The 15004-nt window shown below is 41.8% G+C and overlaps 1 protein-coding gene across 4 annotated transcripts in view; it reads right to left on the bottom strand.

Moving 5' to 3' along the window:
* LOC140478741 (mediator of RNA polymerase II transcription subunit 12-like protein) overlaps nt 1–15004 on the bottom strand; it is a 609926-nt gene that overhangs the window by 206736 nt on the left and 388186 nt on the right. The window lies entirely within an intron of this gene.

Here is a 15004-nt window from a genome sequence, read left to right as displayed (position 1 = left end):
AAATGAGAGGAGGGTGGGGGTGGGGGTGGGGAGAAAGTAGCATAGAGTACAATAGGTGAGTGGGGGTGGGGATGGAGGTGATAGGTCAGAAAGGAGGGTGGAGTGGATAGGTGGAAAAGATGATAGGCCGGTAGGACAGGTCATGGGGACGGTGCTGAGCTGGAAGTTTGGAACTGGGGTGAGGTGGCGGAAGGGGAAATGAGGATGCCCTGGGATTGAAATGTTCCGAGGCGGAAGATAAGGCGTTCTTCCTCCAGGTGTCGGGTAGTGAGGGAGTGGCGGTGAAGGAGGCCCAGGACCTTCATGTCCTTGGCTCCTCAGATGCTGCCTGGACTGCTGTGCTTTTCCAGCCATTTAATAAGTTCATAGCTGATCTGACGAAGAGTCATCTGGACTCAAAACATCAGCTTGGTCTCTCTCCATGGATGCTGTCCGACGCATTATGATTTCCAATATTTGTTGTTTTCAGTACAGATTTCAGCATCTGCAGTAATTTGCTCCCACATTCTGTCCTAAAAATATTCAAAACTCATTTAAACAGAGTTTTCCTCCACCACATTCTCAGGGAGTTCCAAAGATTCTCAATCCTTTGTGAGAAAATAATTCACCTCAGTGGTTTTAAACGATGACTGACAATTTTTAAACAGTGGCCCCCTAGCTTCACAACAGGCAGCATCCTCTTGATATCAACCCCAGCAATACCCCTCAGGATCTTATCTGTTTCTATAAGGTTGCCTCTAACTCTCATAAATCCAAGCAATTACATGCCAAACCCTTCCTCATGAGACAACCTGCCGATTCCAAGTAGTAGGAGAAAGTGAGGGCCGCAGATGCTGGAGATCAAAGTCGAGAGTGTGGTGCTGGAAAAGCACAGCCGGTCAGGCAGCATCCAAGGAGCAGGGGAACCAACATTTCCGGCATAAGCCCTTCATCAGGAATATTCCAAGTACCAGTTTAGAATAGCTTCTGTGAACTGTTTCTAATATATATATCCTTCTTTAAATATGGGGCGGCGTGATGGCTCAGTGGTTAGCACTGCTGCCTCACAGCACAGGGATCTAGGTTCGATTCCAGCCTTAGGTGATTGTCTGGGTGGAGTTTGCACATTCTCCCAGTGTCTGCTCTGGTTTCTTCCCACAGTCCAAAGGCGTGCAGTTTAGGTGGGCCAGCCATGCTAAATCTCCCATAGTATCCAGGGATATGCAGGCTAGGTGGGTAAGACATGGGTAATGCAGGATCACAGGGTAGGGGAGTGGGTCTGGGTGGGATGCTCTTCAAAGGGTCAGCGTAGACTCAATGGGCTGAATAGCCTGCTTCCGCACTGTAGGCAACCTATGTTGACCAATAACATACACAGCACTCTAAAAAAGGACACTAGTCAACATCTAATGAAAGCATAATGTCTTTAGTACATGGTTGAGCACTTCAAATGCCATAACATTCAAGGCTATGGGACAAGCACTGGAAAGTGCAGATGGTTCCCAACAGACCCAATAGGCTGAATGGCCTCCATGCTGCATGACCATGTATTGTAATTTAATAGTTCATAGTGGTCAGTACAGACATGTCTCAGATTCCTTACGGCAGTGCTTCCAAAACGTTTTCCCCAACTACATCCTTATTTTTGAGGTTTAAGAACTATTGCAACACCCTGGGTGTCATGCAGAGATCAGACTTACTGTCTCTGAGCTCCAGTATAAATGATATAAGTTGTGTTCGATGCCAATTCTTTCGCCCAATGCCAATTCTTTTGTCCAATGCCACGCACAAACAAATTAAATCTGATCACAATCTCCCCTTTGTAAATTATTTGCACTCTATATGAACTTTCTTTTGAAACAGTTGAAGAAACAGAAATGTCATGAGTTTGCACTGGAATATGTGATGAGTTGTCAATTTTAATATCCTCTGTAAAAAGGGTATTTAATAACTAAGCTAGTTTTGCAAATTAAGTCATAAGCGCAAAACGAATTTAAATTTATTTATGATGTAATATCTTTGAATATATTTTGTCATCTAGCTTATATACAGGAATCACCCTCACTTAAATCTGCTCTGAAAAATATTCACATACAATCACATACAATTCAGCCATCACTGCAGCTAAGGGATCATGAAGTCGGGATAGATGAGTCAGAGAGTCATACAGCATGGAAACAGTTCCTTCGATTCAACCCATCCATACTGACCAGGCTTTCTTAACTTAACTAGCCTTGATTCACCTGCAAGTAGCCAAAATACCTCCATGCCCATCCTATTCATGTACCCACTCAGATGCTTTTTAAATGTTGTAATTGTAACAGCTTCCACCTCGACCACTGGCCAGCTCAGTCCATACATGTATACCTTCTGCATGAGAAGGTTCCCCCTCAGGTCCCTTTTAAATCTATCCCTTCTCACCTTAAACCTATGCCCTCAGTTTTAGACTCCCTTACCTTTGGAAAACCTTCGATATTCACCTTATCCATGCTCATGATTTTGTAAACCTCTCCAATGTCACTTCTCAGTGTCCAATGCTCCCGCAAAACAAAATGTCCTACCTATTGAGCCTCACCTGATAACTCAAGCCCTCCAGTCCCAGTAACATCCTTGTAATTTTATTTCTGAACCCTTCAGGTTTAACAACATCCTTCTATAACAGGGGGAACCAGAATTGTTTGCAGTATTCCTCATTTGTAAAGTCGTCCAAACTCCTATACTCAATGCTCTGACCATTGAAAGCAAGCTTGCCAAATACCTTCTTTACCATCCTGTCTGCTTACGATGTCACTTTCACGGAATTATATACTTGCATCTCTAGGTGCCTCTGTTCAACAACACTCCCGCAGGGCCTTCTATTAGTTGTGTTAAGTCCTGCACTGGTTTGCCCTACATAAAATGCAACACCTCAAGTTTATTTAAATCAAAGTCTGATGATTTCAGCTAATGATGGAATATTACGGTTATTCTTCTCATCTGATGGAATCATGAGTTGATTCAGTATGGAATGAAGTCTTTCCAGTATCTGTGCAGCTCCTTTGAGACAGCTATACAACAAATCTCCTACAGCGGTCCTTCCTCATAGCTCTGGAAACAAACACTGGTAACAGCCGTTCTCAAAGAATAGCAATGTATACTTCCACCTGTGTATCACTATTGTCTGTCTTCTGATGTGTGGTGTCAAGTCTGCACCCATGAGTTTGAGTTAAAGACAAACTAGTCAACGAGGAGACAAGATCAAGAATTATCTTCAGGCTTGGGTTTCTTTATAACATTGCTTATTACATACAGAGACTGAATACTGCATCATATGGGTTTCATTAACATGCTAGCTTCTGCTTTGTTACATTGTTGAAAGATTATTCCATAAACTTTACCGACTGACACTGCACATTATTAACAAGGACATAGTTAGACTTCAGGCTTCAGCTGAACTCTCTATCTATTTTTCCCTTAGTCTGAAATCTGCTCACACTGTGCTTTTTATGCCCAGTGAGGAGCAATTCTGATGTTGTTGCAAGATTGATCCAGAGTCCTAAAGCCCTTATGTAAAACTCTCTGATTCTTGGAGATTTTATCTTCATTCTGCCAGCGATTCTTGAATGACAGTATGGCATTAACGTAGATACAAGGTTTTAGCAGATTTTTGTCAAATCAAAATATCAGCAAGTCCTTACACAACAACAACTATCACTTTAGTTCCATTAAGCACTAGATGAAGTGATTTAAATAAGATTCGCCTTTGACAAATCTAAGCTGACTTTGGTCTAAGCCTTAAACCCAATAGTCTGGTAAGACTATGAGGATTTTACCTTTTACTTACTATTGGTCCTTGGATTCCATTTTAAATCAGTCAACAGTCTGTTCTCATACTCTCTCCTTTCCCCCTCACATCTTTTCTTCAACCTTCTCTGCATTTTCTCTATTTTATTAGGTTTGTTACGAACAAACCTTGAGCAAGATTCCCTGATACACAGTTCCAGATGGGATACTGTTAGGCTCCTGGGTGAACAGGGATGAACTGGGTCTCTTTCTTAATTCACCCAAACCCTTGGTTGGTTGCAGCAAGGCTATTTTAAAAAGAATCCCTTCCTTTGTAGATAACCTTTTCTCATTTCCAAACGAACTTTTATTTTTAAAGGAAGCAATTTAACTAGGCTTAATTGAATTAACATAAAGGATAGGTCTATTAATTACAACACACAAGAAATACTAATGCCACACACACACACACACACACACACACATTAGAAATAAAAGGCTAAACGAAAATAACTAATTAAAAAGATTTTATTAAAAATCAGTCTCTGAATTTGTTTGCGTGGATCTGATAGCAAGCACTGCAGCTATTGATGTGGTGTTACATTGATGTGGGACGTTGAAGTCAGTTCCATGTCACTAAGCTTTGCAGACTGGTTAAGATTCGGATTCGTTTTGACCGTGACTGAATTCTAGTGTTCAAGGTGAAAGAGAATCCTTTTGTTGTCCAGTTTCCTGTGGCAGCATTGTATAGCAAGAGTGGGTCTTCCTTTATTGGCAGCACAAGGATATCTAGGGTACAGCTCTTTGACTGTGACCTCTACAGCATGGTGGAGTACACTAGAGTATTCAGTCTGAAGGGAAAAATGTGTCTGCATTTTTAGGACATAATCCGCCTGCTCTAGCATGGGGTTCTCAATGTCCTGGTAGTCACAGAAGACCATGGTCTGGTCCGGTTTAACTTCCCTCTCCCACATTCTGCCTCACTTTGAAGGGTTGTTATACGAAGTTCCCTTCCCATCCATAGGCTTGAAACTCCACGGAGATCTCTCTCTCTCCAGACAACCACTCCATTTACACTCAGTTTTAGCAGTACATGCCTGATTTTAAAATACACATTTTAGAATTTCAAATTAAAAATGTCGATAGTATTTCAAGATTCTGACTTCTGGGTGTGTCAGGTTGATAATGACATGAGAAATTTTGTATATGTCATGAGCTTCCGCTTCCTGTCTGATGTTAATCTTTATATTTTAGTAATCCTGGGAGATCTAATACGCAACGCGTTTCTCATTCCCATCATGCATTTTGTCCTATTCACTACACAGTTTATTCCAAAGTGCTTTACTGCATTTTCATATCTTTATCTGCGTTACAACAATGACCACAGTTCACAACGTGGGAGACCATATGTGCAGATATCCACAATCAGTAAGTGAAATAATGAACAGATACCCTGATGTAGGTGTTGTCATAAAGAGAACTTCACTGCTTTTTAAGTAATAGCCAAAGGGCTCTTGACAGCTAACCACAGGCTTCAGTTCAACATTTCATCTTTAACAATACAACACTCCATCAGTACCACTCTGAAATGTCAGTTCAGATATTCCACTAATTTTTCACCAATGCAGTATTAATCCACAACATCTTAACTCCGAGATAAGAACGCTACATGCAGACCCAGTTAAGGACAATATTTCTGATCACAGGACACATACATATGTAGATATTATAAAAAAACAAGTCTACGGACAGTATTCAAATGAAGAAAATTAGTCACAGGGACAATCATAACACAATCAACAGCAGTGATGTTATTTTCACATGATTTCACAGATAGCACATCAATGGCAATATCAAGAGCCATATCTACGACAAGAGAGCCACCACTGAAATGCACCACATGTTTACTACAAAAAGCAATGGCAGAATCAGATGATTCAATCTGACCTTTTCCATTGCTAAGATATCACATGGTGCCTTAGCCAGTGGTCAATTTTACCATACAACACGAGATTGTCACCAGAGCTTCAGAGTGTTTACATCAAATGTAAAATTTTTAAAACTGGTGTTAGTATCAGGACGACAAGGCAGCTAGAGACTCTGCAACTTTAGTGATGCATTAAATCCTAATATATTGGATGCAGTTAAATGTAACTAACTGATAATCTGGTTAAATATGAATAATAGAAATATCCATTATTACTGGTAGATCTATAAATCATTATTTTTAAACTAAGGTCATTGAACTCTGGCAATGTCATGGGCTCCCATATTGTTCCCAAAGTCATCAGATCTCAACAGTTGTTACCCTAGCAACATTGAAGATGACAACATAAATACGATTAATTCACATTTTCCACATGATAGTGCTATTTTCCTTTCAGTAACTCACACTGCCACTGAGGACAATAGATCTACGGGCATGTGCAATAACACCTGCAAGTATAATGAGAAAACTAAACCTTTCTGTGAATATATTCAGTGATCAGTTATTTACTCTGTGCTGTTATGATTTTCTGTGAAAGTTACATTATACCCACTAACTAACCAAAACCTAGAATTGAAATGTACAATCGAGCAACTATTAAATTAATGCGCAAACTGAAAAAGCAATTCTTATCTTTAGGCAATAGTTATTGTGCATTAGGTATCTAAATGCTTAATCAGTCAACATTGGTCGCATTGAACTTGTACAATTTCATGCCACTTTGGCCAAATAAAACGTTTTTTCTTGTGAATTCTGAGGAATATATTGCAACACACTCAATGATTATGGAAGAACATTGTGGCAGGACAATCCAAGGAAACAGCAAAGAGTCTTAGAAGCGAACAGAGGAAGGAGATGGCAATTTGGTCTATTGAGTTTGTGCAGACTCCCTCAAAGAATGGTCAATGGAGCACAAGTTTTTCACCAGATTCCGTGCTTTTTTGTTTCCTCCTTCAAATATTTGTTCTATTCTCCTTTTAAAGCTACTCTTGAAACACCACTCCATTGGACCATCAGCATAAATCTCAACCAGGAGAAAGCGAGGACTGCAGATGCGAAGATCAGAGTCGAGAGTATGTTGCTAGAAAAGCACAGCAGGTCAGGCAGCATCCGAGGAGGAGAATTGATGTTTCGGGCATAAGCTCTTCATCAGGAATGAGGCTTGTGGGCTGGGAGGGGTGAGAGATAAATGGGAGTTGGGGTGAGAGATAAATGGGAGTGGCGGGGGGGGGGGGGGGGGGGGAGGTAGATGAAGGTGGAGGAGAAGGTGATAAGTCAGAGAGGAGGGTGGAGTGGATAGATGGGAAAGGTGATGGACAGGTCAAGAGGGCGGTGCCGAGTTGGAGGCTTGGGACATGGATAGTGGGGGGGGAAAATAGTGATGAGGAAACTGGTGAAATTCACATTGATCCCGTGTGGTTGCAGGGTCCCAAAACAATAGCAGGCGTTCTTCCTCCAGGTGTCAAGGGTTTGGCGATGGAGGAGGCCCAGGGCCTGCACATCCTTGATGGAGTGGGAGGGGGAGTTGATGTGTTCAGCCATGGGGCAGTGGGGTTGGATGGTGCAGGTGTCCCAGAGATGTTCTCTGAAACAATCTACAAGTTGGCATCCTGTCTCCCCAATGGAGAGGAGACCACATTGGGTGCGATGGATACAGTCAATGACATTGGTGGAGGTACAGGTAAATTTCTGTCAGATGTGGAAGGAGGTGAGGAGGGACGTAGAGGTGCAGGGTTTGCACTTCCTGCGGTGGCAGGGGAAGGTGCCGACAGTGAGGGCTGGTGGGGGACATGGATCTGACAAGGGAATCACTGAGGGAATGGTCTCTGAAGAATGCTGATATGGTTGGGGAGGGAAATATATTTCTGGTGGTGGGATCAGTTTGTAGATGGCAGAGGACTCAGCAAGGTATATGGAGGTTGGTGGGGTGGAAGCTGAGGACTGGGCGGTGGGCGGTGTTCTGTCCTTGTTGCATTGGGAGGGGTGGGGTTCGACAGCAAAGGTGCAGGAAGTGGAGGAGATGTGTTGGATAGCATCGTCAATCACATGGGAGGGGAAATTGCGATCTTTGGAGGAGGCCATCAGGGATTTTCTAAAGTGGAATTAGTCAGCCTGGGAACAAATGCAGCAGAGACAGAGGAATGGGGACTAAAACATGGCATGTTTACAGGAGGTAGGGTGGGAGTAGGTGTAGTCTAGGTACCTGTGGGAATCGGTGGGCTTGTAGTAGATATCTGTGGTTAGTCGGTCACTGGAGATGTAGAGGTCACCGGAGATGTAGAGGTCTAGGAAGGGGAGGGAAGTGTCTGAGATGGTCCAGGCGAATTTATTTTGCCACTCACCTTTAAATGTGTGCCCTGATTTTTGATCCTGGATCATTGGAATCACAATCTCTCTTATTTCCAAATATTCCACTATTTTAAATACCTAGATCCAATCTCTATGCCCAAACATATAAGATTATGAAAGGATTGGACACTCTGGAGGCAGGAAACATGTTTCCGCTGATGGGTAAGTGCCGAACCAGAGGACACAGCTTAAAAATATGGGGTAGACCATTTAGGACAGAGATGAGGAGAAACTTCTTCACCCAGAGAGTGGTGGCTGTGTGGAATGCTCTGCCCCAGAGGGCAGTGGAGGCCCAGTCTCTGGATTCATTTAAGAAAGAGTTGGATAGAGCTCTCAAAGATAGTGGAATCAAGGGTTATGGAGATAAGGCAGGAAGAGGATACTGATTAGGAATGATCAGCCATGATCATATTGAATGGTGGTGCAGGCTAGAAGGGCTGAATGGCCTACTCCTACACCTATTGTCTATTGTCTATTGTCTAAACAGGACAGGCAGCAGCTTCTCTAGATAAAAAACTCAAATAACTGCGGATGGTGGAAATCAGAAACAAAAACAAAAATTGCGGGGAAAACTCAGCAGGTCTCGCAGCATCTCTGGAGAGGTATCAGAGCCTCTGGTGATCCTCCTTCAGAAGTGATGGTAGCTTGGACATTTTTTTTATACATAAGATCAGGTGGGGGGAGTAAACAATAGGTGCAAATAAAGCCCCAACGAGCAAAAAACCAGTTGACAGACAAAGAAATGGATAAAGGCCAGGACTGGCCTTGAGCACGTTTCCCCATATTTCCCACAATCCCCACACAACAGGCCTTGTCATCACACAGGCTGCTACCACACACAACCCATTGTCAGATACTAACTGTCCCCAGTAGGAACTATTCATTCTCTGTGATTTACCTTTACCCATTTCATTGTCTTCCCAACTGTTCTTTTCTCTCTTTGGGCTCCACCTCCACCTACTGTTTACTCCTTTCCCCCACCCCACCTCTTCTTTAGCATGTACCAACCTTTTCCAAGCTACCATCAGTTTTGCAGAAGCATCACTGGACTCAAAATGTTAACTTTGATTTCTCTCCGCAATTCTGTTCGAGATTTTCCAGCAACTTCTACTTTTGTAACAGCTTCTCTAGACTATCCATATTACTGCAAATCTTCAATGCTGGAACAATTCAAGTAAATTTTTTTCTGTATTCACTTGGAAACCTTTACTCGTTCCAAAAATGTGATGCCCATAAGTGGACACAATATACCAGCTAAAACTGAGAAGTGATTTGTAAACTTTCACTATAACTTCAAATATCAAATAGATCCAGCATCTCAGATCATTTATTAAATGTCATTAATCCATTCTACTGTTTAAACTTCTGTCCATCCCAAGTCTTTGTGCTAATCTACCATTTTCCAACCTCCTCCTTCCTACAAATGTGCATCATCTCACACTTTCTAGAAAGACAGGTCATAGCTTTAGTCTAAGAGGTAACAGATTTCAAACAGAAATGTGGAGAAATTACTTCTCTCAAAGGATCATGAGTTTATGGAGTTTATTATACCAAAGTGCAGTGGATGCTGAGGCATTGACTAATTTGAGGAAATAGACAAATTAATTAACAATGGATGGTAGGGTTATGGAAAGTGGAGTTGAGGCAGAGATGAAATCAGCCATGATCATATCAAACATTAGCTCAAAGGACTGAATTGCCTACTCCTGCACTTAAGCTCTCACATTCTGTCATTGGAATTCATCTTCTGGTCACTGTCTCCTCTCTCAGCATAGTCCTATTGGAATGTAATCAATAGTGAGGAATATAAGCTTCAAGCTTTAGGTCATCTGAAAATGTCAAAATTATGCCCTTCCACCATCAAGCCATGAGTGTACACCAAAAATAGTTATCCAATACTGAACCCATCACAAGGTCTGCATACAGAACATCAACTGCATCAAAATGGTGCATCTTTAAGAAATACCTCCAGTTCTCACCAGGCAATGTGGCTGTTAAAACGTTCAACGAGATTACTGGTCCAGCTTTTCTGAGAGCTAAATAGTCACAGTGCAGGTGACTCAGAAAATTGTTCTGGAAATTGGGAATTACCATGGCAATTCCCCTGCATCAGGCAAGGATCTTCCTTAAAGACAGAGTTCAAAGAGCGCTGACTCACTTAAGGTTAACAATTACTTGGGATATGTTAGAGGATAATGTGGTCCTCCCAGGATCTGACACAATTATCAGCCCCGCCTGATGCTTCACTTGGTCCAACCCCAACCCTAAACAATCATCCACCTTCTTGACTCCAAATCTCACCCATCATCTTCCTAAACACCCCTCACCAAGACCTACCAGAGCCCCTAACCTATCCCCTCATTTACTCACTTCACATACGTATCCACTCTCAGTAGCTTTCAAAGTTCCTAGCATTTAATTAATGACACTCAACACTGTAAACGGGGCATGGCCTTGAGCAAGCTCTCCCCTGCTGCTCGATTCATAACAAGAGAAGAAACAGGAGCAGGAGTAGGTCACTCTGCCCCTCAGGTCTGCTCCATTATTGTATAAGATCATGCCACACCTGCCTCAGGTCTCACTCCTTTTTTGTACCAATTCCTCACAGTCCCCGGCTCTCCAATACAGTTAGTTCTGTATAATATGCATTCCTTCAACACAAATCGGCTTTCATGCAATTGACCATTATTTGTAGAATGTGAACTTTCCTTACCTGTATTGGCTATAACATGATTCCAGCCCCAATGGTTTAAATAGTGCTGCTATTACACGGTTTTCTTATAATGCGTGGTCGCATGGAACTGACCTAACGCACTGGATCAGAACTGAATGTATTAAATAAATTAAATATGCTCAGTATACAGTACTCCACAACTCTATGGTAGGGAATTCCAGACATTGACGACTCTGAGAGAAGACATTTCTTTGGATATCAGTTTTACATCAATGTCCGGTATCCAGTAATTACATTCGCTAGTTCAAGATTCCCACTGAAGTGGGGGATGGCACGGGACAGGGTGACACTAGGTACACAGACACACAAGATGGCCACTGAGTCATCAGTTGGCCACCTTACACATAAGATGGCCGCCAGACCACAATATGGAGAGAGACAGCAGAGCAATTACAGACACTGACTGGGGCCTCCAAAATGTCAGCACAATGCACTCACTACCTTGACGATTAGCTTAAGACAGGTGGGGGAGAGAATATACAAGAGTAACATACACTGCCTGCCAAAGTGTCTGGGTCCAGCCAACACCTCTTTTAGAAATGCTAACAGCTTGATACAGACTCAATAGAGAATGCTAATAGCCAGGGCTGCAGTAATTGTCCTTCTCAGGAAGAGCAATTAGCGTCCATTACTATAGCAATGGACCTCCACACAGACATTGAAACTGACAATGTCTGCGCTGAAACTAACAACGGCTGCGCTGAAATTAACAAAGGCTGCGTTGGAACTGACAATGACTGTATCAAAACGATCAATGATTCTGCAATGATCACCAAAAACAAACCATGTTACAAAGACAATAATCTCATCACTGACCTATTGTATCACAAGATGCATAAACGCATCTTGACATGTGCTCCGGGTCGAGAGAAGAATCACAGCTGACCATTGTGCTGTTGGTGTCTTTCTCTCCCCGGAGCTCCGGTACTTCTTTGTGCAATAAACTCTGTCATTGAACCCTGATGCTGCCTCAGAGACGGGTGATTTTCCCAAAACACCACATTCCCACATCACCGCAACATTGACCCTTTTAAAAAAAGCAGAAGTTGCTGGAAAAGCTCAGCAGTCCTGACCGCATCTGGAAAGGGAAATCAGAGTTAAGGGTTTGCATCTGGTGACCCTTCCTCAGAACCTTTTAAGTCTCACAATAAGATCACCTGTCATTCTTCTAAGCTCTGGATGATTAAAGGCCTATTTAGCCATTTTTTGCACATTAACTCTTTTATGCCAGGAATTAACCGAGTAAACTGCTTTTGAACTGCCTTCAATGCTAATATCATTTCTTAAACATGAGGACCAAAACTGTACACATTACTCCAGATGCAGCCTCAGTAACACTTTATCAGTTATAACAAGGCTTCCCTATTTTTAAATTCCAACCCACTAGCAATAAAGGCCAAAGTTCCCCTTGAATTTTTAATTATTTGCTGCACCTGAATGCTGACATTCAAGTTTCATTCACAACAGTTCCTCAATCCCTCTAAGCTGCATGTGTGGAATCTTTCTCGATTTAAGCAACTACCTGCCTTTTGATTCTTCCAATCAAATTGCATAACCTCAAACCTCCATACATTAAACTCTAACTGCCACATTTTTGCCCACTCACTCACCTATATCTTTGTCATAACATGGTTTCTGACCTATTTTTGTTTTATTAGCGAATTTAGATGCACTACATTCTACCTAGTTCAAGTATTCTCATAATTAGTAATTAATGGAGATGCTAGGACTTCTAACTGGGGATCTCCCACGAGCTATATCTATGCAATCTGAAAACGACCTGTTACTCCCCAGTTCCCTGTGTGTTAGCCAATCCATAGTGCACAGTAGGTCAGTTGTTAGCATGCTGTCTCATAACACCAGTGACCTGGGTTCAATTCCACCCTCAGCTGACTGTCTGTGTGGAGTTTACACATGCTCCCTGTGAGTTTCCTCTCTCAGTCCAAAGATATACAGGTTTGGTGGATTGGCCATGCTAAATTGCCCATGGTGTCCATGAATTGGCCGCAGGAAATGCAGGTTTACAGGGATAGAGGAGGTAGTGGTGGGAGGCTCTTTGGAAGATCAGTATGGACTCGACAGGCCAAATGGCTTGCTTCTACACTGTAGGGATTCGATTACTCCCCAATACGATAAGCTCCTATCTTGTGCAAAAACATTTTTATGTGGCACTTTATCAAGTGTCTTCTGGAAATCCAAGTATACTGTGTGGAGTTTGCACATTCTCCCTATGTCTGCGTGGGTTTTCTCCGGGTGCTCCGGTTTCCATCACAGTCCAAAAAATGTGCAGGTTAGGTGAATTGGCCACGCTGAATTGCCCGAAGTGTTAGGCGAAGGGGTAAATGTAGGGGAATGGGTCTGGGTGGATTGCACTTCGGCAGGTCGGTGCGGACTTGTTTGGCTGAAGGGCCTGTTTCCACACTAAGTAATCTAATCTAATCTATATCAACAGTTTATCTACTCTACTTGTTATATTCTCAAAGGTCTCAAGCAAATTTATCCCTTGGAGAAAATCATGCTGACTCAGTTTGATTATGATAACTTTTTCTAAATGTCCTGCTATTTCTTCCTCAATCACATGTGCTAGGATTTTCCCAATAACAGACGTCAGACTAAGTGGCCTATAGTTTCCCACTTTCTGTCTCAGTCTGTTCTTAAACAGGGGTGTCACACTAGCTGCTGAAATACTCCTGGAATATTTCAACCAATGCTACCACCATCTCGACAGCCACTTCCTTGGATGCAGACCCTTAGATCCCTGTGATGTGTTTACCTTCAGTCCTATTAGTTTGTCAAATACGTTGTCTCTTGCAATAAACTTAAAATCCACACAACACCAGGTTATAGTCCAACAGTTTTATTTGGAAGTGCAAGCTTTCAGAGTAATGCTCCTTCAACTAAAACCTGGTGTTGTGTGATTTTTAACTTTGTCCACCCCAGTCCAACACCGGCACCTCCTCACCCTCTAATAGAGATGGCACAAGACCTTTCCTACCTTTAAGATCTTACTTAGTTCTTATCTTTGTGACGATTACAGTATTCTCTACAATGAGAGCTGATGCAATATATTGATTTTAAATGATCTGCTATTTCCCTGTCAACCATCATCAATTATCCAGTATCACCCTCCAAGGACCCCACATCCATTATCACTGCTCTCTTTTACATATATGCATATTTACATGTATGCACCTGCATATGCATATTTACACATATGCATCTACATATATGCATCTACAAGAGCTCTTACTGTTTGTGCTTATATTTCTTGCTAATTTACTTTCATAATTCATTTTCTCCCATTTTAATCATCCATTGCTGATTCCTAAGAAACTCGTAATCATCTAGCCTGCCTTTAGTTTTCACTTTTTTTAATATTGATTTTAATTGGATACTCTCCTTGTCTGCCTTTGAAATTTACAAGTCTCGAATCTCTCTCCTCAAATCCTTCTCTGTGACTGGAATAAACTTTTGCTGAGCCATATGAATTATCTGCTTTAAATGCAGGACACTGTTCATCTATTGGCTTCCCCTTGTGTACCTTTGAACTGCCCCTATGCACCATGTTGTGAGTGCTAACTCCTAAAGGATCCTTAACTCTGAAATCCCCTATTAATCCTAATTCAATACACATTGCGAGATCTAATCCAGTCCTGTTCCCAGATTCTCCAACATACAAGAAACAGTTCCTGATGCACACTACAAATTCATCTTCCTTGTTAGCCTTGCCCATCTATGCAGATTAAATTCTCACCTGCCAATTGAAATGTCCTTCTTATATCCCTCCACTATTTCCCTGATTTGTTCAATTGTAATGCAACTCTTCAGGGACCAATAGACAACTCCTAACTATGAATCCTTTCTCTTTGCTATTCCTTATTTGCACCCAAACTGCTTCCTCATCACAATCTAATGTACCTTTATCATTATTCACCACCAGTCTGGTCCCTTGCTTTATTAATTCTACCCTAGCTTTTTGTCCAATTCACCTACTTTTCAAGAAAGTTGAATTCCTTTGAATACGGAGTTCCCTTTCCTGGTAATCAGCAACCTGTCTTTGTAACAACTATCAAGTCATGTTTATTTATTTCTATTTGTACCATAAATTTATCTATCTTTTTACACTTACTTCATTCAAAGAGCCTTTGTCTTTGACATTTTTACCATTATTATTTATTTAGACTTTATTACTT

Source organism: Chiloscyllium punctatum, chromosome 6 (assembly GCF_047496795.1).
Source record: "Chiloscyllium punctatum isolate Juve2018m chromosome 6, sChiPun1.3, whole genome shotgun sequence".
Taxonomy (NCBI): Eukaryota; Metazoa; Chordata; class Chondrichthyes; order Orectolobiformes; family Hemiscylliidae; genus Chiloscyllium; species Chiloscyllium punctatum.
The sequence above is the reverse complement of the archived record's forward strand: the minus strand, read 5'-3'. Positions and strand labels throughout refer to the sequence as shown.